The following is a 25798-nucleotide window of genomic DNA, read 5'->3' as shown; positions in this document are numbered from 1 at the left end:
GACCTTTTCTCTCCAGCTGGAAGTCTCCAACTTTACACAAACTCTATAAAGCTGGCTAGACATTTTCCCAGATAGTTGTTTAAATAAGGACAGTTTATTCCTCCTGGAGAATCAGGTCTATTACTTTATCTACCACAGTCCAAAACGCAAATCATGTGTCTATAAACCCTAAGCTAAATGCCTAATTGCTCTGTGAAATGCATACTAGTCCAGTCATTAGTGCATTTCACTTTTGCCCCATTGACTGGAGGAATAGGCCTCAGGCTTACTTTAGGCCAGTGAAAGTTAGTCCTGAAACTTGTGTTGACAGTGCAGGGGAGGAGGAGATCTTTTTCTGCTGCAGTTGGAATGGTGAGGATGTTTATCTGGAGCTGGAGGCATTCAGCCTGGGAAATCAAGACTGTAGTTTTAGTAAGAGGCACCCAGCATCTATTTTACATGGGTCCTTAGGTTCAGCTCTGATGGAAATGTTTGGAATTTTTGGTTGTATGAACCAGTACATATCTGTTTTTGCTTAAGCTAGTATTAATTATTTTATTTATTTTTATTTATTTATTTTTGGTTAAGTCGATTAGATTTTCTAAGTCTTCCCATCAAAAATCCTTACTAATGTAGGGAGATAGAGCAAGTATCATAATTCTAACTTTACTGAGTATGAAATGGAGAGGGTACTATTCATGCTTCTCAGAGGCTAGGGTGGAGAGGTGCAGACAACTATTAAAAGGCTTGTTACACTCCATTCTGTTGCCTACTCACTTAGTGATTCATTACAGTAAGATGGAACGAGTTGACAACACCATTGCCATCTTTACCGACTTTCAACCTTCTCACTTTTGAGAAAATGGAGTTGTCTTCCATAGGATTACCAAGGGAGATAATATATATTATTTTAGCAAGATAAAGATTGTACACACAGGGGCCAGCAGGTAGTATAGTGGGTAAGGCACAGGACTCCCACATGGTTGACTGCAGTTTGAATCTCAGTCCTGGCATCTTGAAACTCACGTGTGTGCATGCATGCTTCAAATCCTAAGAGAATGGAGGAGAAAGGACTGCAGCATGGCCATCCCCCCCCCCCCGCCCCGGAGTATGATTTCTCACTTTCATTCTCTTTCTCTCTCTGTGCATGCATGCATGTGTCCTCCAGCAAAAATCTAAAAAAAAAAAAATTGCGTATAGACACAGACACACACACACACACACCCATACACTATGAAAAGCCTCAATACGTCCTTTAGATTTGGGTACAAGTCCTTTCCCAATGATCCGTCCAGGGGAAGAGAAGGCTGACTCTGGGTAAAGCCCTCTCTCCTGAGAACTGCTGCCTTAATTTTCTGGACAACCTCAGCTTCCTTAGTCTGTCTTTCTGACTTGGTTATCTGTGAGTCAGCTCTCTCTGCTGGCCTGTGGCCAAACTGGTCACAAACACACTCTCCATCCAGCAACTGATGTGTTCGGTCCACCTCGGTGGGTAACAGAGGTCACAAAGAAGTCTGCAATGCATATCTTGCTCCTTGACCTGCTTTGTTGGACCCTTTTCCTCTCTTTTGTAAAATTGAGCTATATTTAAATATTGAAAAATTTTACACAAAAAGTTAGATTTCAAACTTCACATAAAAACTCAGAAGGACTCTCAATACTATCTGCATTCCCACACAATGACACAGTTGAATCTGAGCAGTGTGTACATCCACTAGGCAGAGCCCATTGCTTTGAGTGTCATGTTCTCTATCCATTCTTCTTTATTCACTCCTGCCACTTGCCTGGCCTCTGCAAACACATGTGTTTTTAACCCCTGCCCTAATTTTTCTAGAACCTATTTGGGACTGACTCAGCTGAGATCCCACCTTGCTCTCCAGTGACTATGTTTGGAGGCAGTCTGTGTCCAGTCAACTTCCCACCAGTTCCTTCATAAATAAGATGGCACCACTGTGTGATCTTATTTTACTTTTCCTTATCCATGCTGTATCTTCTAAATCCTCTGCAGAAAATAGTAGTTATTTATTTAAACCAGAAAAGAAAAAAGAGATGGTGTTGTGAAAATGAAGCTGGGCTGTGTCCTGCAAGGGATGGGGAATTCAGGGTATATGGTATAACCAACAAGTCATCAGATGAGGTATCATAAGAATTGGTCACTCTGTAATCTTTCATAAATTATTTTCTTTTCTTGACCTCAATTCTGCTACCTTTCAAATAAGGTAGCTGTGGTAGGTCAGATGTTGTAAACTAGATGGGCCATATCCAGTCAATTGATGGCACTTTTTTTTTCTTTTATTAACTAGATGCCCACAGCTAAAAAGAATGCATTTCAATGAAAAATTCAGATTTTGGACTTCTCAGAACTGTGTAGCTATGATGATCTAGCATTCCTGCATAACAACAATGGTTAGATGGGGTAAGAGGCTCACCCCAGTACTTACCCACTTAGTGTAGGATATACACTCACCCTCATCATCTGTTTTATTCATTATGCCCCTACCTGCCCTCATAGTATTTTCTCTTGTCACTTTAGAATGAGATGACCTCTGGGGGCCCTTCAGCCCTCATTCTGTGAGTGGAGGCTGGTGCTCTGAGTGTTAGAGAGCTTCTGGAAAGGAAAATATTCTGAGCAAAATGATCATGTTGGAGCACTCCAGTAAACCTTAATGAATTGCTCTTCCTCCCCACTTGGCCAAGAGTAGAAACAGCAAGACGCCCATGCTTTTGTGAAGGTCCCACTACATGGTTAAACCTGAAAAGGCAACAGCCGGGTTTTGAAAGTAGCAGAAATATTCTTCCGTTGGGGTTGCTAGCTGATTCTCTAAGTAATTTGCAATTCAAGTGTCTCTTTGTTTTGTATGAAAATTTGCTGCTATTTGGAAAGTGGGGAAGAGCTAAATTGCATCCTGCTGGTTTTACTTTGACTGTATCAAAAAAGAAACTGTTAATCTGGTTCCATAATTAACTTTCCTATTCTAAAAAGGCCCTGGGAGAGAGTCCAGAGAGTGGTTGTCAACTCCCTGCTTCTTCACTCAGTAACTCCTTTCAATAGGATGCCCTGGAAGGAAAAGGATTCCAGGTGGGGTTTGGTCTTGATTTTCTGTCTTCCTTCCTCCTTCCCTCCCTCCCTCCCTCCCTCTCTCTATTTCTTTCTTTCTTTCTTTTTTCCTGAAATTTCTTTTCCTTTTTCCCCATCCAGCCAACATTTGGTGGGCACCCACTATGAATAAGGTACTGTGCTGAACAGTTGAGAGTATAAAGGTAAATCTCTATGAAACTGCCAGAGAATGTAGGTTAATTTTCTGTCTATCCATTCATCCATCCAAAATGTGCTAGGTCTCTATATTATGCCAGACACTGTGCTAGGCACTGGTATGTGGTAAATGCAAAAGTGACTTAATCAGCATACAATTCTGATGTGAAAAGATGACTTTTGACCAGGGCCATAGTAGTTGGCTTTATAGGAAAGATAGCATTTAAATTGGCTTTGGCCTTGATGGTGTTTGTGTATGCTCATGCACCCCTACAAATACATGAAATGCTGGGGAATCTGGCCAATGACACAGGTAGATCTTTTGAAGACTGGAACTTAAATTTGAGAATCAAGGGGAGATCTCTTTGGCAGAAGCAGTGGGTTTGGTCTAACACTGAATGGTAACAAACTTGAGTATTGCTAGGCACTGTGCTAAACACTTTCCATCTATTATCTCAATGAAACCTCACAAAGCCAAGTAGAAATTATTGGCAACAAGTTACAGATAGGAAACAGTCTCAAGTATGTTCCTAGGCAACACATTGGCAGAATAAATGGTGAGACATGGATCCGTGTCTAATTTCAAAGCATAAGCTTTAACTACTAGCCAGTAAGGAAAAAAAAATAGTAAAGACAGACTTAGATACCCATCAATCAATCATTATTCACTTACTTATGCAAATATATATTTATTGAGTGGATTTATGTTTTGGTGAGAGGTAGAGGTAAAGAAAACAGGACTGGGGTGGCCTCATAGCCAATGGTTAAGGTGGGTAGATCTCACATGGCTAACTATATGGTTCAAATCTCAGCCCTGGTGAGTTGAGAAATGTGCCAGGTATGTGTGTGTGTGTGTGTGTGTGTGTGTGTATGTATGTTCAAAATCCCAACAGGATGTAGAAATGGAGGAGAAGGGATTGCAGCATGATTATATCCCATTGTGGGGTACTTTCTTCCTCTCCATCTCTGTCTCTCTCTGGTGAAAGAAAAGTAAAGAAAACAAGGTAGACAAGGTCCTTGTCCTATTGGAATTTACATTTCAGTGACCTCACATTCAATGCCTCCCTTCCCCAAAGTACAGAAGTGAGAAAGTAGAAAGATCAAGCCAGAGTTGGTCTTCAAGTTGATCCTGTAAGGAAAGAACTATCAACCAGGTGAGCTTTCCCTAGCTCCACCCGTATAATTTAGATGATACTCCAAATTTAAAGGCACATTGGTTTCTTTTTCTTTTTCTTTTCTTTGAAATTACTGCTTTGGATATGATGCATTTTTTTTTCAATCCTATATTCAACTCTAGCCTGAAAGAATATATAAGGAACTTGTTTTTTAGTAACCCACTCAATAAATCTAAGTAATTTTTCAGTTGCTCAGGCTTGTTTAGATTTTGGCCTTGAGGAAAGTTAGAGGGAGACAGCGGTCTTCACCATGGTCCCTACTCTACAACTACCTGAGAAAACTACTTCCAGCATTCACCAAATCTGGCCTAAAATTGGACACCCCAAACATCCATTTAATATCTTTTCAGAGTTGGTACATTATTCTCAATATATATGGAGGCTTGGGCAAAAGCATTTCATTATTCCTGAGAAATAGAACAGAGTTTAGCCAGTGCTATATAAAAGCCTATGAGGAAACTTTCCCAGTGGGTTATTGTACTTGTAAAGGAGAAAGATAATTGAAATAAGATCTTAAATTGACAGAAGAGTTAGAATGTTGAGGGAGTCTTATAGTTTTCTGATCATGGTAGGCTGAATAATGACTCTCCAAAGATGCCCATGCCCCAAAGATGTCCCAATCTCTGAAACCTAAGAATATGTTGCATTATCCAACAAAAGAAACATTGAAGGTAAAATGACAGTACCAGATTTTAAGGTAGGCAGATGATCCTGGATTGTCTGGGTGAACTCAATGCAATCACATGGATCCTAATAAGTGGAAGAGAGAAGCACAAGGCCATCAGAGGTATGTGAGGATGAAAGAAGAGGTAGAAGAGACTTGAAGTATGAGAAGGACTTGATCTATGGTGGCTTATTTGAAGATGGAGGAAAGGAACCATGAGCCAAAGAACGTAGGCAGCCTCTATAAGCTGGGAATCGGCCTGAGCTGAAAGCTAGCAAGGAAACAGAACTTTAATCTTACATCTGCAAGGACCCAAATTTAGCCAACAACCTGAATGAAAAGGATATTGTCTGAATGAAAAGGGTATTGCCTGTCCCTGGAGCCTTCAGAAACATCTTGATTTTAAGCTAGTGAAAGGTCCCAGTTGAACTTCTTAATGACAGAACTATAAGATAAATTAAGTTATATTATTTTAAGCCACTAAATTTGTGGTCATTTGTTATGGTAGCAATAGAAAATGAATACACTGATTGTTGGATAAACTTCTACCCATTGTTAAGTTTGATCTAGGAGCAGGTGAGTCTTAAGAGCTATGTATGTTAGTTGGAACTTGGTATGATGGAATGTGGCAGAAAACCCCAAATAACAATGGCTTTAAACACCTAAAGTCCTGTTTATTTATTTTCTTTTAAGAAATATGGCAGTAGGCAGTACAGGGTTTTTTCTCTGATGGTTCTACAGAATCAACAGAAAAGTAAACTGACTCCCAACTCTCTGCTCTGATACTTCCAGAGTTAGTTTCCATTTTTGTGGTTCAAAATAGTTTTCAGAGCTTTTGCCATCACATCTAATTCTAGGCAGCAGGGTGAAGGAAGCGCAAAGGAATATGCAAAGGAGAAAAATAACTTCTTTATTTTTTAAAAGAATTGTTTAATTAATTCATTAATTCATTAATTTTTAGTTTGACCAGAGAGCGAGAAAGTGAGAAGGCAAGCCACCAGGTCCGGGACTCAAACTGTGGTCAACCATGTGGGAGTCTAGCTTCCTTAACTACCACACCTCCTGCCGGCCCTTGTATATGATACTTCTACTTATAGTTTCATTTGCCAAAACTTAATCATATATCGCTCTGTAGATGACTATGGAGAACAGTATGCTTGACTGAAAGTTAGTATTCTCATCACTGGAAAATAGGAAAGAATGGATTTAAGGAGATGATCAACAGTATCACAGCATTTATGGGGTAATTTTTGTAGGATTGTTGGGTGGTCCTCAAATAGTCACAGCTATACAGATGATTCTGGCTGGGATGCAAGTTTATCCTTCTGTGCTGGCCAAAGTCCCTTCTCTTCCTCTTCCAGTCCTTTTTCCAAACTCAAATTTCCAGTCTGTCCTAGTCCTGTTGAATCTTAAGGGCCCGCTTTAAATCTTACCTCTTCCAAGAATTTTTCTTAAGTTCTACTTAGAAGGAAATAATCCCCCCACCCTTGTCTAAATGTTCACAACCCTGGGTCTGTATTTACCCTTGTCACACTCCACTTTATATGAGAGTTATATGTATTTCTGTTGCCTTGTGGAGTGCAGGGCATTGTCTTATTTATAGTTGAATTTCTCACAATGCCTCAAGCCTGGCATGAACTACAGATATGTAGGGCATAACAAAGACTGACATTTTGTCCCTTAGTATCCATAGTCTCCTTTTCCTGTTTAATTTTTATTTATTTATCTATTTAAAAAAAAAAAAAACTTAACCAGAGGGTGTGTGTGCTTGCCAGAGACAGTGGGTTAGAGGAAGTAAGAAAGTACTCTCATGGGAGGTAGTCATGCCACAATCTCTTCTCCTCCATCTCATCCTTCTTTTGGGATTTTGGGTGCACATACACATGTGCCTAGCATATTTTACAGGCTGCTGGATCTGGAACCCAGATGTACAGCCAGGCATATGGGATCTAGAACCTTAACCACCAAGTGACTGACTGCCCCTCTTTTCCTTTTAAAAATAACCCTTCCGTCTTCCCTATGTGTTATTTAGGTACATAAATGTCCAGCTTTGGTACCCAGTCTCCCCTGTAGTTAGGTGTGACTGCATGACTGTATTAGGGCCAATGGAATACGAATGAGAGTGATATTTGCAAGTTCTAGATCATCTACAAAGACAAATCCACTTGACTAGACTCTTCTCTAAACTCTTTTCCTGTTGGCTGATCATGAATGTGGAAGTCACCTTGGACCCAGAGATAGAAGCCATATGATGAGGGTGGCAGAGACAACTACTCAGCCTGTGACTCAGGATGACCTTGTGGAGCTGTCTACCTTCCCAGACTTCCCTCTCTCTTTGGACTGTGAGGATTAAACAAACTTGCTCTTCTGCGATGTTGGACTTTGTCTCTACGACAGAGGTTCACCTGTGCTTTAACTCAGTCAGTAATTAATGGAACTGGTCTCTTGGCCTGTGGGCAAGAGTCTGGTTTCCTTTTCATCTGCCCTTTTCCAGGAATATGACATCTAACCTAAAAAGATGAGACCTAAAATATTCAGCTGAACATACACATCCATGCACTGAAAATAGCCAAGGGCACTTGATGGAGGTGTTGGGCTCAGGATCTTCCATCCTAATTAGTCATGAGGATTAAGTGAACAGGTTTGTGCCTAGAATTTGATTATTTCTGTTGGAGTCACTCTTGAAAATATTTTTAATCAGGAGTATGTTTAGACTTCTTAAATAATGTTTTGCTGATTCATTCTTCCCAAACCCATCATTTTAGAAAATTGTCTTTTGCTGCCTAAGTATTTCTGGCCATTTTAAACTTTCTCTATGAAGTTCCATTTTTTGCCATACTCTCTTAGGAGCCTATGTAGGCAATTCTGCTGAGGATTCATTTTCTTGTTGACTATTAACAACAAAATGTCTTGTATTTATGTATTTTAATACTTTTCAAAGCCATTTTTCAATTGAATAACATTTAATTATCTGAGAAGCATGGTAACTTAATTATTACTATTTCCATTCAATAGTCCTTAAGAATAGTGTGGTATTATATTAGCATTAATATTTAGCTATCCACTATAAGTAGGTTTTTTTTTTTCTTTTTTTGGAGGGTTTCTTTTTTTTTTTCTTTTCTTTTTTTTTTTTCTTTTTCCTATAGGGCGTGTGTGCTCATCAGAAAGACAGAGAGAGACAGAAAGACAGAAAGTGAGAAATCACCCCCCTAGAGGGATGGCCATGCCACAATCCCTTCTCCTCCATTCTCCTCTCAGGATCTTGGACATGCACACACACACTCCAGGCGTGAATTTAAGCCACCGGGTCCGAGACTCGAACTGCGGTCGACTACTTGGGAGTTCAGCAACATAGCCATTATGCTAACTGCTGGTCCTTAAAGTAGGATATTTTGCAAATAATTTTTTTTCAGATAATAAAGTGTCACTTCTTTTAATTCATCCTGTAAATCTAGCAGAGAGTTCTTGAGGAGCTAATAGGCTCTAAGCACTGTCTTCAGCATGGAGGACCCGATGATGAAAAGATTATTATCTCTGCTTATAAGGATCTGGAGGACAGTTGATGAATCAGCATGTTTTGAGGAGGATGATGTCTACTGTTTACTCTCTACATCTAGTCTTGTCTGTCCTCCATCACTCCTCTCCTTTGGGCAACTGCTTTCCTTCTATTTTAATCATGTCACGTTATTGAAGCTACTGACCATAGAGAAAGGCAGATGATCCAGGTCTGGCTTTTCAGAGCACCACTTTCCTCTGCCCAGAGTAGCTGGCTCAAGTGAAGTCACATGACTCAAGTGTAAGCCATTCAAATCTTTTTTTGGGATTTATAATTTAGGAAGAAGAAGATAGAGGCTCGCTCTTGATTTATCATCATTGGGCTAGAATGATGCCAGTCTGGAGCCCACTGTGGCAGTATTGTTTGCCATGTGAGGAAGTCATTTTGCAATAGAGAAACAGAACTAAGAAAAATAGGTGGAAAAGAGTTGGAGAAGCAGGCACTTTTGAAGGAGAAAGACTAATTGGACCAGATACTATAATAGTATTGTAGGTGCTCATTATTTTACTAGAGGAAATGGTAAATAAGAAAAGAGAGATAAATACTGCTTTTAAGGCCCTTAGTCTAGCACCTTTATCACTCATTATAACAGAGTAGGCAGAAAAGATGCTCATTAGATACTCCTTGAATGAATGAATGAATGAATGGCACGATATTGACTACATCTTCAGCTAAGTAAAAAAGGGGCTTAAGATAGAGAAAAAAATCCCACAATCTTATTTTATTATAATTTTCATTCATTTTTCTTAAACTACTACAAAGCAGAGTGGTAATGAAGAGAAAAGGTGTAGATATCAGGCAATCATGACTTCGATTTTTGGCTTCAGCAGCAGCTAGCTGTATGTATGGCATTAAAAAAAACACTGCTTCTCAAGGGTTTTTGATGAAGGTATAATGAGTAAATGTAAATCTTTAAGTAGGGCAGTTGACATGCAGTTAGTATCTCTAATGCTATTTTTGTTCATTAAAATGATTTTTATTGGATAAGTGTCATGTATGTGTTAGAAATTGTTTCAACCCTGTGAATACAGAGGGATGAGTACAATGAGGGCTTTTTTTTTTTTTTTTTTTTTTTTTTTTTTTTTTATAGGGTTTTTTTTTTTTTTTTTTTTTTTTTGCTATAGGGCATATGTGCTCATGAGAGAGAGAGAGACAGAGAAAGATAAAGTGAGAAATCACCCCCCAGGAGTGATGGCCACGCCACAGTCCCTTCTTCTCCAGTATTTTCTTAGAATTTTGGGCACACATGCACACGCACCTGGCACAGTTTTCAAGCCACTGAATCCAGGGCTCAAACCATGCAACTGGCCATGTGGAATCTAGTGCCTTAACCTCCATGCCACCTGCTGGCCCAAGAGGTGAAGGCTTTTTCACCAAGGAACTTATGTTCTGGTGGAGAGAGCCAGAAACAAAGTAAATAATACAGGCCATGGAGATAATAAAATAGAAGAAATGAATGTAATCTCTAGACTAAGGATCAAAGAAAACTTCTGTGGTGCGGATGTCCCCCTAAATTCATGTATTAGGACTTGGTTGCATTGTGTAGGTCTTAAGTGAAAATGAATCCCTTTATAGTGTGGCAGAGTGGGGTCTTTGGGTGTGACAGAGCCATTAGGGTGGGGCTCCTAAAATTAAATTCCGGTGTATTTGTAAGAGGGAAAGAACACCAGAGTAGGTAGAAACTTATGGGCAGTTACTCTGCTCAATATCCTACCCTCTGTGTTGTAGCCTGATTGAAAGTTGGTCCCTAGACCTGTGAGCTAAATAAACTTTTACTTTTTCATCATTTACCTATGTCTCAGATATTTCTGTTAGCAACACAATAATAAACTATGACAGCTTCTAAAGGAAGATAACATTTTTATCAGCCTATTTTTTTGACATTTTCAGTTCTATTGTCACTTTAATTATTTACATAGTTTTTTACTGGTCTTTTTAATTTTTGTTTTTATATATTTCATTATTTTACATACATTCAGTCACTGTATATCATTACACCATGTGCAACTTTCTATAATCTATTCTCTAAGAATGATCTTGAAAAATGCATTCCTTGTCATGCCTCCCCCACCTACTTCAAATGCTTCAATTTATTGGACTTTGCTTTTTATTCACATTCTCTCTCTCTTTTCTTTCTTTCTTTTTTTTTTCCTAGACTACAAAGTACAAAGTGGCATCTGCTCATCTCTCCAATCTTACACTACTTACCTTTCCCCTTAGCTCTTTTCTGGCCACACTGGCCTCTTGAGTGTTATAAGAATATTCCAAGCTTACTAGTTCCTTAAGACATTGTATTTGGAATGGAATGCCATCTCCAACCTTCTTGTATAGTTGGCTTCTTCAAATATCACCTAAATTTCACAGGGAAATTTTCTAATTCCTCTACCCAAAGTAGCATCATCAGTATCTCATAGCACACTATTTTATTCATAGAAATTTTCAAATGTTCAAAACAGCACTATTTTGTTTTATTGTTATTGTTGGGTTGTTATCCTTCCACATACTTTTTAAACATATATTTGAAAATTTATTTGTTTCCTAAGGAGGAGGTAACCCCAACAGGGTCACCATATCACCCTGTTGGTCAGCCAGGATTACAACGGCACCTATGGGTAGACCCAACATGTTCAGGTAGTGCTTCTTCTGTCTGTATCACCATAGCCAGCCTACCTCCTCCATGTTGTAGCACGTTCTATAAATGCAAAGAACATATTCATCTTGTTCATTTATAGCACTAAGCACCCTGTCTGGCACAGTGCTCTTAGTAGTTATTCAGTGAATTAGTGCATATAAAATAAATGCTTCCTACTGATTATAAGGATGGAGGTCCATATTATATGGAAATGACCTCCATTCCATTTCTACAACGACATGGCACAGCAGCTATTCCCATCCTTTTATTATCTCACAAACTTTTTTTTTTTTTTTTTAAGTTTTTTGCTATAGGGTATGTGTGTTTTCTGGAGAGAGTGAGACAAACATAGAGAGGGAAAGTGAGAAATCACTCCTCAGGGAAGATGGTCATGCCACAATCCCTTCTCCTCCAATCTTCTCTTGGGATTTTGGGCATGCGCACACATGTACCCAGTATGATATTCAAGCCATTGTGTCCAAGACTTGACCCATAGTCAGCCATGAGTGAGTCCAGGGCTTTCACCACCACAGAACCTGCTGGCCCCTGTGAATTCTCTTTTTAATGTTTATGTTTATCTAAAAAAATAATTTGTTGAGCTGAGTCTCAGAGTATATAAATTCCAAAAAAAGATTTCTTAAAGATTTCCAGTTATCCAAACAAAAATGTATTCTGAACATTATAGGAAATTTTATGTTTTTAATTTTATGTTACTTATGCTTTTGGATAAAACCATTGAAGTCTGGTATAGAGAGAAGCATTTAACCAGCTTGGCATCTACCATTGTGTTTTGGTTAACTTCCCACTTTTGATCCTCAAATTTCTACACTTGGCTGCTCTGTTGGCTAGTACTGAAACGTTCAGCAAGTAAATAACTGCCCTGAGCTCCAGAGTACTCACTGTGGCCCCTAAATTGGTATGTCTGTATCTTAATTCTTGGTATCTGTGAATGTTTCCTATTTGGAAAAAGTCTTTTCAGATATGATTTTTAACTTAAGAATCTAGAAAGGAGATCATCTTTGATTATTCAGGTGGGCCCTAATTCCAGTTACAAGTTCCTTTATGAAAGAAACAGAGAGAGAGAGAGAGAAACAGAGAGAGAGAGACAGAGAGAGATTTAAGACATAGGAGAAGGCGAAGTGACCACGGCATAAGCAGAGAATAAAGTGATATGGCCATAAGTCAAAAAATGCCAAGAGCAACCAAAAGCGCAAGAGTCAAATGGATTCTCCTCTTCAGTCTCCAGAGGAAATGGAACCCTGTGAATTTGGGACTTCTGGCCACCAGAAATGTGAAGGCATAAAAGTCTGTGGTTTGACCACTAAATTTGTGGTGTAGCAACCCTAGAAAATGAATTCAGTGCTGATCTGTACTATAGCTGTATTTGTCTCTTAGCTCTGATTTCACTTTGAGGTCAGTCTTCAATGTCACCACATCTAGTGACTCAGCCACACTGATTCATTCAACCACTGAGGAATAGTTTAGTAAAGGCAGGTGTGGATGGCAGTTGTATGCATATCATGCACAAAACTTTCTTAAAAATTCAATGTTCCCGTTCTAGTCTCCATGGCAGGTATTACTTCTTCTCTTGGTCCTTTTTCTGCAATCTTTCTCTCAGTCATTTTCACACTTCTTCTTCATCCCCATCCCTTCTTCAAATCCTTTCAGCCCAAACAAGTGTTTAAAGAGGGTCTGTTTTCCATTTCCAAAGTAATATGAAAACATTAATATTAGTAATGGTAATGGTGATAGTAGCTCACAATAACTGTGCTGAGCATTTTTATGTAATATTTGAATTTTTCAGCCTCTAAAAATAGTGCCTCCTAAATGAATTCCTTCACAGTGTATTCAGGACATTGAGCCTACCATTATATCCCCAGAAATCCTAAGCAGTGTTGTTTTGCATTTACCTGTGCATTTCCAAGGATCTGCATACTCTGGGAGGACATTTGATTCATTCATGCAAATTGAAGAGAAAAACCTTGTTTCTGTACTTTCTGCATGACATGTGATTCCCTTCTCCTCTTATATCTTGTTCTTCTTGTCTGTTATAGGAAGTGAGAATCTTGAGAATGAACACTTCACCTAGGTACCACCCAGTGGAAGAGAAGGGGACCCAGAAGTAGTAGGAATAAAGGTGGTTCTTCCAAGCCTCTCTTAGAGAAAAAGGCTTTAGTATAGTTTTCCACAGGGTTGCTAGGATTTAGTTTAACCAGGAATCTAAACAAATAATCTTTTTGAGGTGGACACTGGAAGTAACAGTGGGAGAGAGGAACCTAAAGAAAATTGCCATGCAGAACCTGGGGACAGGTTGGGACACCCCATATGGGCAACAAAACTACCCCTGAATCCCCAGTGAGTTTCAAACTCATTAATCACGTAAACTTTTAAGGCTTCTGGAGGAAACAGGACCCAGGAATCCTTGCAGGAAAAGCACAGGTGCTGCGTCTTCACCCTGATTACCAGGCCTGCCACAGTAGCTGGGCCCACACACCCATGCCACATGGCTCCATCAAGTCTGGCCCACAGATGTGCCAGATGCTCTGAGGTTACTCATGGTTGCCTGAACAGTGAATTACTCTCACCGTTTGGGCCATTACCAACTCTCCTTAACTCTGAAAGCAACTTGTCACATTCATCCCCACCTGTGTCCCTCACTCCCCTGAGACTGCCAGCTTTGCTAAGTTGTTTACCCTCTGTCCTCTTGGCACCTTTTCATTCCCTCTCTAATGACACTTAGCAAATTGCATCTTAGAGTTAGTTGTGCCCACTGCTTTCCTCCTCTCACATAGCCTTTGTCCTTGCCTACAACTGATACTTGAGTGGTTTCTTTACTAAACAACCATTTATTTAGTACGTAATATGAAACAGGGACTTTAGAAGGTACTTGGTGAACAACCCAGGAGGAGACAGACTATTGGAACTCTTGGTGGACAAACTTACATATTAATGAAGAAGCCAGGAAAATACACACATACACACAGTGCAAGATAGAAAGAAAAAGCATTGGCATGGTGCTAAATATAAAAAAAGAAACAAGTGTAGAGGCTGAGAAGAATGAAGGGAACTGGGGGCTTATATAGAGTGGGCAGAAGATTTCTTTGAGTTGGTGACATTCAAACTCAACTTTAAGGTGAGAAAAGCCGGCCACAGTAAGAACTGAGAAAGTGGGGGAAGTAGGTTTCTTTCTAGACAGAGGACTTCAAAGTTCAAAAGGGCCAAGGAAGGGAGAGACTATGACATGTTCAGAAAACTGAGGGGAGACCATTATGGCTAAGCGTGGCTGGAAAAATTGGGGAATGGGCAGAGGGATGTATTGGGTTGAATAGTGTGCCCCTAAAATTCAGGTCCATCTGGAACCTCTGAATGTGAGGTTTTTGCAGATGTTGTTTGTTAAGAGGAGGTCATACTTAGTAGTGTGCTCTCATCCAATGACTTGGGTCCTTTTAAGAAAAGAAAACAGATACACAGAGACAGCTTGACACATAGGGAAGAAGCCCACACGAAGACAGAGGCAGAGATTAGAGTTATGGGCCCATAAACTAAACAACACCCAGGACTGCAACCAACCCCAGGTTGGAAGGAAGGCTCCTTTCCTAGTGCCTACAGAGAAAGCATGGCCCTGCTGGCTCCTTGACTTCAGGCTTCAGGCCTCCAGAACTGTGGGAGAATATATTTCTGTGGTTTAAAGCCACTCAAAATAGGGGTGAGAAAAATACTGTGCCCAATATTATCAGTGATCAGGAAATCTATGATATCATAGATATCAGGTTATAACAGGAACAATTTTATTTTTTCCAGATTTGTGTTTCAAAAAGTTTTATTAAATGAGTAAAAAAAGAAAGTCCTTGTGCTGAGACCACTTTCTCAGGTGCCAAGATGCCTGTGCCATTTACAGTGTCCCCAGCAATGAACTGCTCACTGACCAGGCACAATATGGCACTCTGGGAGATTAGTCATCTGGTTTCACCATTTGCACCACTGGCCACTTGCGATTTCAAAATATTTGCCTTCTATTTTTAAACAAACAAGAGCCTATTGCATTCTGAATTTGGGTCCTTTTCCCCTACCCACGTGGTAACGCCATGTGCTGTCCCTCATCCTCCTCTCTCTAGGTCCCTTCAGATATGATGGAAAATACTGCACATTCCAAAGTCACTGTTAATTAATGCTGATGTTTGCTTTGCTGATGTTGCTGTAAAAAGTGCTTGTTTAAGAGATGGAGAGCAGGTTTCTTCTAGCTCACAACTTTCAGTATGAGCCCAAAAATCAATGGGTGACTGAATTCAGATGCCCAATTATAGTCTGAATTAAGCCATTCATGAATGTCATGCACTTGGGGAAAACATGTAATTTGGGAAATGGGGTAGAAGCTGGAAGGTTATGAAGCCTGATAGGACTCAGATTTCTCAGTTTCTTAGAGTACTGGAGAAAATAATTTTCCTTCTTCCTATAACTGGTGGGCTCACTCAAAGATCTTATTCATTCAAGATGAAATTTCCTGATTCAGAATTTGAACCTCTCTTCTTACCACCTGTAATAAGGACTTTTGAGTCAAAGCATTAACCATACGCTCTGTACTGAACCCAGTGTTGTGTATTCATTATGTCACTGACAAAGGAAAGTAAGCATAATGAAAATGACAATATTTTCCATAATTTTGATTAGTACTTCATATACATTATTTCATGTAATTCTATTACTTCAAGGTAGTGGTTAAAGTATAAACTTGGAGTCCAACCTACGGGTTCTAAAACCTTGCTCTACAACTTAGTAGCTAAGTGACTGGCTAGTTGCTTAATCTTGCTAGGGCTCCTCACCTATAGTGGAAACACTAAAACTGCTTATCTTTTCTTTTTAAAAGAATTATTTATTATTATTATTATTTTTAAAAATTCACCAGAGAGAGAGACAGAGATAGAGGGAAAGTGAGAAAACAAGCTGCCAGGTCCGGAACTTGAACCATGTTTGACCATGTGGGAGTCTTGCACCTTCCACCTGTAATAAGGACTTTTGAGTCAAAGCATTAACCATACACTCTGTACTGAACCCAGTGTTGTGTATTCATTATGTCACTGACAAAGGAAAGTAAGCATAATGAAAATGACAATATTTTCCATAATTTTGATTAGTACTTCATATACATTATTTCATGTAATTCTATTACTTCAAGGTAGTGGTTAAAGTATAAACTTGGAGTCCAACCTACGGGTTCTAAAACCTTGCTCTACAACTTAGTAGCTAAGTGACTGGCTAGTTGCTTAATCTTGCTAGGGCTCCTCACCTATAGTGGAAACACTAAAACTGCTTATCTTTTCTTTTTAAAAGAATTATTTATTATTATTATTATTTTTAAAAATTCACCAGAGAGAGAGACAGAGATAGAGGGAAAGTGAGAAAACAAGCTGCCAGGTCCGGAACTTGAACCATGTTTGACCATGTGGGAGTCTTGCACCTTAACCACCATACCACCTGCTGGCCCCAAAAGTGACAATCTTAAAAGGACTCGATGAAATCTTGTAATGTAGTCAGGCCTACAATGATGATGATGATGCTGAAACTTATGATAGTAACAATTGTATAGCATTTACTATGTGCCAGGAATTCTTCCATGAATAGATGTTATTATTGTCGCTATTTTATGATGAGAATTTTGAAAAGCAGCCAGTTTAGTGGTGTAGCAGTAGCACACTGCTCAGGGAAAGCTGGATCCATATGGAAGAATGCAGGTTTGGCTTCTTGGTTGACCTGTGTAGGTTGGGTGCATGCGTCCGTGGCGCTGACGGCCTGGGAAAGCTGTAGAGTAGATCACAGCATGAGACCCTGTGGAAGGTGCTTATCTCCCGCTCCCACTCCTGTTTCTCACTCTCATGTAATCAATAAATCATTTATAAAACTGGTTTCTTCTCTTTCTCCACTGGATTCAGCAGAGATAGGACATTCTTCTTTGCTTCTCAGTATTTTCTCAATCTGAGTAGGAAGTAACTTTTTATCTATTGTTTGAGAATGAAGACATCTGCTCAAAAAACAAATTTAAATAATTTATAATTCAAGGCTCAGGTAAAGGCCTTTTTCTCCAGGAAGCTTTAAACTTCTCTCTTATTTGGCATCTTATAAAGTCATTATCCTAAACCTTTCCTTCATTAAATAGATTCATAATGTGGAGTTTGCTGGCCTAGATCCCACCAACATGCTGCAGAACATTGGTCAGCCCTCTGAGCCTCCCAGAGTTACTTCCAGGAGCTCTGGTGGAGTTTCCCAAATACTCCTGTACTTCTGGGCCCCTCCTTGATTTTTGTGGCCCAGAATCCCACTGGTGATATAGTCTACCAGAATCCCAGCTAGGTGAGCACTTAGTGATACACTGCCCATTGAACTTCCAGAGACACAAACCCACTGGGAACTGAACTAATGCTACTTTCCCTGTAGAAATGTGGCTACTGCCCTACTCTGCAACTCATCCTTTCCTTTTGTCCTGTTGATCCTGGAATTGTCCTGCTTATCCTCATATCTCATAAAGCACTTTCTGGTACCAGCTCCATTAGCCTCTACTTGTAGCATTCATCCTTATCAGTTTCAGAATGCAGCCATTCTGAGTGACAGGAAGTGATTGATTTTTTTCCTCTGCAGCTCTTTATTGAGAATGGCAAATACATACTTATTCTGTGAGAACTCAACCCAATGTGCATCTTCACCTTTCAGTGGTAAACCTCATGCAGGAGTGGATTGAATACGCCTTTTTACCATCTCGTTTGCAGAGTAGCACAGTCTGAACACAATACTGAGTAAATTGTGTTGAATGATGTCTATTTTGTTCTTCTAAACTAATACTAAACTAAATCAGGGATCACAGGCAAGGAAGATAGTTCTAATGCAAACCAGTGCCTTCTAAGAACTTGAACACTCATCCTACCCTCTCACAACATGGAGGACAAATTTACCAGTTAATCCAACGGAATTAAAATATGGATTCCAAATTTGGTCTTAAATGTAGTGGGAAGATGTAGGCCACATGGTTCTTTCAAACAGATTGGAAACTGTGGAGTGGGGAACAATGCCTTCTTCATCTTAGCACCTTCCACCTTATCTAGTATATTGCCTGGCAAAGATCTACCCAAGAAATATTTGTTGAATATGAGCAAGTGCAATAGTCAAGATGATTATTTTCCAGTTTGGTCAATCCTCCATTGATCTGCCATGGTCTTCTAGCTATGCTTGTGGAAGTAGTGGTTGGGATTATGAAAGAAATTTCTGCAACAACTTTTTCCTTCTGATCACCTCACATTAGGTGCTGAGAAACTATTTTCTAAAAATATAAATGGGCCGTGGGAAGCCTAAAATCAAGGAATACAAGCACCTCTTGACCATCTGCTTCTAAACCAGGCAAGGGAATGAGCCAAGTGCTTCCTGATTTGCTTCAATTTGCAAAGACTATGAAAATATCTCACCAAGTAGTGTGGGGCTTTTCCTAAGGTAATGTCTGGCCACAACTCTTGGTTCTGCCTTTAAGTGAAAACCAGGAACCTGCCTAACCCACAACTATGACTTGTTTCTAAGTCAGTCTAGACTAGTGATTCTCAGTGGAGGGTACTTTGTCCCCTAGAGTACATTTGACGGTCTCTAAGGACACTTTTGCTTGTTCCAGTTGAGGAAATTCTACTGATATCTCAATGAGATGAGACCAGAGATCTTGCTAAACATCTTGTAACATATGTGAAAAATTGCTCCCCACAAAAAAATAGTCAATAGAACTGAGGTTGAGAAATCCTGATCTAGACAAGGCCAAAATGCAGGGCAGAGACACTGCTGAATTCACATGATTTCTGTTGTCTACAGCTTAAGGCATGTAAGTTCTTTCTCAGATTTTCTTTCCATCTAATGCTTGTTGTTAATGACTGTAGCATCTCTGCTGTCTACCTGCAGCCTCCTGAGTGTGGAGAGTGCACGTTAGGGGGCAGCTTGGTTTCAGACTTGCATCTGCTGCTGTGGCAGCATCCAGAGTCTGGCTTTCCATCCTTTTCTTGCTGAGCTCAGGGGAGAGGAATCCATTTCTTTCCACTTCCCAAATTATGCATTCCCTGCCCCCATTCCAGAAAAAGGCAGGAGGAGAAGCAATTGGGGGTCAGCACGAGATGCATTCAGCTGCTTGCTCAGAAGGGAGTTACTTCCAGCTGACCTCTGTCCTGCATGCACCTGCCTGAGCAGACTTTTTCTTCAGTGCTTTCTCCATGCTATGTTCCTGTTCTGTGGGCTTCTGTCGACTCACCTGTCATGGCAGGTTCAGAACCAGCTGACCTGGGTTTGACCAGCTGTATAACCTTAGACCTCAGAACCTCAGACTTTCCTTTTATATAGAAGGAAGATGCTATGTTCAATCATCTAGGTTGTGCTATACAAATTGAACACCGTCATCTGCCATTGATCACTACCTCAGTTAACATCACCATGAGGATTACAGTGTGCCAGGAACTGTGCTAAGTGCTTGACACATTGTCTGATTTAATCCTCACTGTAACTCATTTTACAGAGGAGTAAAATGAGGCATAGTAAGAGGTCACTTGTTCAAGGTCACATAGCTTGTAAATGGTGGAAACTTTTAAAATGCTATTTTAACCACTGAGATCTGTTTTCGTAATGTAGATGATAAGGATTCTGGAAAATGTGGGGGCACTCTGCAAATCGCAGATTTCCCACATGTTTTGTAGTATTTATTTATTTATTTAAGTACTGTTAATTGAATATCTTGATATAATGAAGGCTGTGCTAGAGGTCAAAGTTGAGTGTTTTTCAGTGTTGTCCCTATAGAATTCACAAAGACGCAGAAATAAAATTTATGACACCAGTCCCAAACCCAGCCTACTATGTCCTTAGGGCCGTCTAAGTTCAAAACTCAAAGTCACAGCAAAAACAAATGAGTCAAGTGTCCTACACCCATGCCCATGTATAGCGAAAAACATCTGTTTGGCTAGATAACTACTTCCATAAGGGATGAGAGTTACGAATACAATCACTTTCTCAGAGAGCCTTTTTTCTCTTGGTCGAAGTCCCCTTTATCCAGTCTTAAACTAGCATGTACTTCTTCTCAGCCCTTGTTCTATCTCTAATATATATTAATTTCTATGTGTGATAAGAGCGTGAACTGTGTTGTACTGCTTTTGCTAATCCTTCAGTCCCCAGGGATGGTACATAGAGAATGCTCTACATAAAAATATTTGTCCAATTAATGAACTTGAGTCCTACTATGTGCCAGACCCTGTGTTAGGTACTACACATGCATTATCTTACCAAAGGAACATGCATTATAAATGACATTTTCCAAATGATGAAACAGATGTAGGAGCCTACAGTCATATACCTTATAGGTTGGGATTCTAACCCAGGTTCATCTGAATTGAAAGTCTCAGTTCCCTTTAGTATTAGACTAAAGTTTGTAAATTTGACATTTGCAAGTTGGAATCTGAAGAAAGTATTATCAACAGTTAAGCCTGTAGCCTTTAGTCAGATTGAATTCAAATACTGGCTCCATCACTTTCCAGTTGTTGAACCTTGGGGTACATGTTCTCCCTCTAACCAGTTTCCTTATATGTAAAATAGAAATAAAGTTGTCACATGTGTTCAAGTGTGACATATGTTAGCTTTATGCTCCTTCAGAGAATGTAGGGCCTTATAGACCACATTATTTGTTTATATATTGTATTTAGGATTCTGCACATTAAATATCCCAACTTGGTAAGAAATATTGAAATTTAAATGCTGATGATTAAAATAATTTAGTAGTAAATAATGCTAATGTGCACCTCCAACATAGAAACTTCTCATCATATCTATATTAAGCAATTGCTGATATTTAGCAGTATTTTGTTAAATTTAACTGTTTTTATATCTAAATTAAGTGTCTCTCAAAGAAATGATTTAGAATATCATTGAGAAATTAAGCTGTTCATTGTAGAAGTTGGACCAGAGCTTTCTGGATGCTGTGGCTTTGAAATTTGGCAGGTACATGTGGACCTTTCCAGGTTCCCACACTAACTGGGTCATGCCTGCATAGAAAAGCCACCCGAGACTAACTCACATTCTTCAGAGCCAGGAACTTGTCTTGCTGCCTGCCAGCCAGAGACCCAAGTATAGGGAAATATAAAACACTTAGGAACATTTACACAATGTTTGTGACAGCAGAGTGCCCTTGAGGTATTCACTATCTCATCTGTTTGGCAGCTATGTTTGTGAGCAGACAGTTTTGGTTTGGGAAGGGGACAATATCAGTCGGGATTCTCCAGAGAAGAACCAATAGAAAATACATACACACACACACACACACACACACACACACACACACACACACACACACACACACACACACACACACACACACACTCATACATATAGATAAATATCTATATTCTTCAACATAAATTAGAATAAGGAGTTGACTCACATATGATGGAGGATGAGAGGTACGTGTTGTGCTATTTGCAAGCTGTAAAGGAGGAAAGCTGAGACATGGCTGTAGTCCAGGCCTGAATGCCTGAGAACCAGGTAAACTAAAGGTGTCTGTCCTCATTGAAAGACAGGAGGCTCATGCAATCAGGTAGAGAGAGTGAATTCTCCCTACCTCCATTTTTTGTTTTGTTCTGTTGTTGTTATATTCAGGCCCTAGGCAGATTGGATGAAGCATAAGGAAATTAAGGACTACAGTCTGCTTTACTCAATTAGAAATCTCTTTTCAGTTGGAAATATTTTCCTGAAATACTCTTAAGACACACCAAGAAATAATGTTTAACCAAATATCTGGGCACCCTGTGGCCCAGTCAAGTTTATATATAAAATTAGCTATCGTAGGAGGGTAGTTTTTTAATTACTAGAGGGCACATGTACGAGAGAGAGAGAGAGAGAGAGAGAGAGAGAGAGAGAGAGAACATTTCAGTAGTGTGCAGTCACATCACAATTCCTTTTTTTTTTCCATCTCTCCATCCTGTTGAACCTTGGTCTCACATGCCCCTGACATGTCTTTCCAGCCACCAGGGCTGAGATTGGAACTGTGGTCAGACACGTGGGATGATTTGACTCTCTGAACCCCTAGACTACAGGGCTGACCTAAACACAGAGGGAGCATTTTATGAAGATATTTGCAAGTTAGATTACAGTCCTCTGGCAAAAGTCAGAAGCCAGTTTTGTGCAACTGTGTCCCTGTAGCACAGACCAAGGTAAGAAGCCAGTCAGAATAGGATCTAAGAACAAGCTATCAGTAAGAGTTTTTGGGGTAACCAGGTGCAACCATTTTCTTAAAAAGAAAAAACACACACACACACAGTTATTCTCTAGAATAGAAGGAATAAGGTAGAGTTCAGGAAACAGAAATGAGAGCTGAGAGTGAAGTTTCTCTTCAGTAGTGTTTGTCTTTCTCTTAGAGCATTGTCTAGGTGGACTTGGGAGAATGATATCTATCCTCTAAGAAAATGGGAATAGCAACAATAAGAAAATGATGATTAGCATTGATTGAACTCTTATCATGTGCGAGGCATTTATCTTAAACACCATTTAATTCACACAACTCTATTTGCATGGGTGCTATTATTATTCCTATTTTATGGTTCAGGAAGTTAAATTGAAGACACAGAGAGTTTGAGTAATTTGTCCAAGTTCACTTAGCTGTAAGTGGCAGAGTTCACACTTAAACCTGGACAGTCTGTATTGTTTACATGCATGCTAATGCCTTCTGGAATTTATCTGTCTTCTGTAGATGTTTATGGCAATGGAGAAACTCTATTTCCCTCTAGTTACTGTAGGATTTTTTTTTCTTATTTCATGCAAGAGTTCAGTGGAGTGCAAGTGGGATTAGCTCCATTTTCATGAAAGAGAAAAGGCAAATAGTTTAAAAATTACTAAGATACACAGTTCAACCCAGCAAAAGAGAAAGAGAATTTAGCAACAAATTAGAACTACAGTAGAAAATTATACATACAGCAGTTAAAATAAAATAAGCAGTTCTCTAGACACCTATATGGAAATTTCAAGAGATGAGAACAAGGGACAGGGTGTGCATGTTGTTGCTCCTATTGTGTGGCATAATTAAACTTTTCATGTATGTTTACAAATGCATGGACTTTGCTGGTGATAGAGATTGCTTCTGATAAGGAAAGGGTTGGGGGGGAGGGAGACAATTTTCATCATAAAGTATTATTGTCTTTTAGATTTTGTATTACTTATTCAAAATATGCTTTAAGTGAGAACTGAGAGACAGAACGGGCTGTGCAGGTGATGAGCAGACAGGGACTATTCAAATGCACAATGTAGATACAGAGATGATGCACAGAATACTTGGAGGGAAGATTGGGCTCTGAGCCTTTCTTATGGGTTTGTGATTTAATTATTCTGTAGTCCTTGGGATTGGTGATTTCACTGTATTTATGAGAATAATAGAATTTGAACAAGTCATCTCTGTCTGAGAGTTGTCAGGGATTCTATACTATGCGCATAGACTTGGTGACTCCCAAGCATCTGAGGATGAACTCAACTTTGGGTGTTGTATTCTTGGTAATTATTTATCCTTCAAAAGGCATAAGAACCTAAACCTTATTATTACCCCCCTTCCAATAATGTTCTTTTGAAATCAGTTTTAAACAAAGCTTTTCACTACCTTAACTAGGTTGGCTACATGGTTCCCTCTCTATGGGATTCTCTGCTCCAAACTCTTGGCAAGCTTGGATGCCTTTCCTTCCCGTGTCAAGTTAAATGAGTCATTCTCAGGCATATTTTTCCTGACGTGTAGCTAGGCGGATCTGACATCATTCTATTCATTATCTTTAAAGAAATGGGTGTTGGTTTGCTAGAGCCACCATAAGGAAGTACCTCAAGTGAGTGACTTAAAGAGCAGAAACTTACTATCTCAGTTCTGGAGGCTGTAAGTCTGAGTTCAGGGTGTTCATAGTATTGGTTTCTTCTGAAGGTTGAGAGGAAAAATCTGATCCATTCCTCTCCCTGGGTTTCTAGTGGTTTGCTGGCAATTTCTGGCATTCTTTGACTCGCAAAAGTACCTTCATCTTTACCTTCATCTTTACATGGTGGTCTTTCTGCCTGTGTATATGTCCTTGTATCCCAAGTTCCCCTTTCTATAAAGACACCAGGCATGTTGGTCTGTAACCTTTTCTTTAAAAAGCTGGATAGTAAACCTTTTAGGTTTTTTAGATATCACTTAATCTTTGTAATTAAGTGTATCTTTCTTTCTTTCTTTCTTTCTTTCTTTCTTTTTTTTTAAACAACTCTTAAAAAAATCAGTGTAGCTTATAGGCCATGCAAAAACACACTCTACTAGGTAGATTTGGCCTGCTGGCTACAGTTTGCTGATTTCTGTTCTAAATTGACAGTTTCAATTTGTTATTTATTTCATATTATCTGTCTATTCTTACTAGTTAAATGGCTAATGTTTTTTCCCTTCTTATTGTTCTTGTCTGGTTTTGACGTCAATGCTGTATTAGCTTTCAATACGAATGGAAAGTGTTCTTTCCTGTTCTAGAGGTCTAATAGTGATCTTGTCTGTTTCTTGAACATATAGAACATACCTGTAAAACTACCTTAGTATGTGAAGAAGGGATTGGCGCTGAAGGAGGGAGAGGGAGTTTTGTTTTAACTATTCTATTTTTTTTAACAGTTATGATCATTTATTAAGTATTAGTTATTATGGCTTTTTAGTGATAATTTAGCTTCTCTATTCTTTCTTGAGTCAGGTTTGATAAATTATGTATTTTTTAGACATTGATCAGGTAATCTAAAGTCATCAAAATTATCGACCTGAAATTGTATACAATATTCAAGTGTTGTTTTTTAACCTTCACAGTATCTTCTTTTTCTTTCTTTGATCAATTTCCCAAGGAGTATGTCTGGTTTGTAAGTCTTTACTTTTAAGTTTATTTATCCATTGAGAGGGAGAGAGAGAGAGAGAGAGAGAGACTGGGATGCCCAACAAGGTCTCACCATCTCATGAATTAGTGTCCCTGGCATGAACAGGATGATCAAGACCCTGGACCTTCCCTGTGGCTTCCCAATACCTGTGCCACCAAAGTCTTTTCAAATAAGCTACTATTGTTCTCTTTTTTCCCCTCTAATTTGTCATGTTCTTTTTTGATTTTTGTTATTTTCTTACTATTGAACTAGCTCTTTTGATAACTTATTAATTATATCTTTTCTTTCATAATATGGTAATTTTTGGACTTAATTTTCTTCTACTAAGATTTGTAATTTGAAGGGCCAGCAGGTTGCATAGTGGTTATAGTGGTTGTTGCAGTGGACTCCTATACAGCTGACTGTGGTTCAAGTCCTGGACTGGGCGGCTTAAAACTCAGGCTGGGTGCATGCGTGTTCATGCCCAAAATCCCAAGAAGAGAACGGAGAAGAAAGGATTGCAGTGTGGTTATCCCCCTGGGAGTGATTTCTCACTTTCCCCTTTCTGTCTGTCTCTGTGTTTCTAGGGAGTGCATGTGCCTGATAGCAAAAATCTCTCTTAAAAAAATAAAAGATTTGTAATTTGATATGTAGCATTTCT

Source organism: Tupaia chinensis, unplaced genomic scaffold (assembly GCF_000334495.1).
Source record: "Tupaia chinensis unplaced genomic scaffold, TupChi_1.0 Scaffold143796_1, whole genome shotgun sequence".
In the NCBI taxonomy this organism is placed as follows: domain Eukaryota; kingdom Metazoa; phylum Chordata; class Mammalia; order Scandentia; family Tupaiidae; genus Tupaia; species Tupaia belangeri.
The sequence above is the reverse complement of the archived record's forward strand: the minus strand, read 5'-3'. Positions refer to the sequence as shown.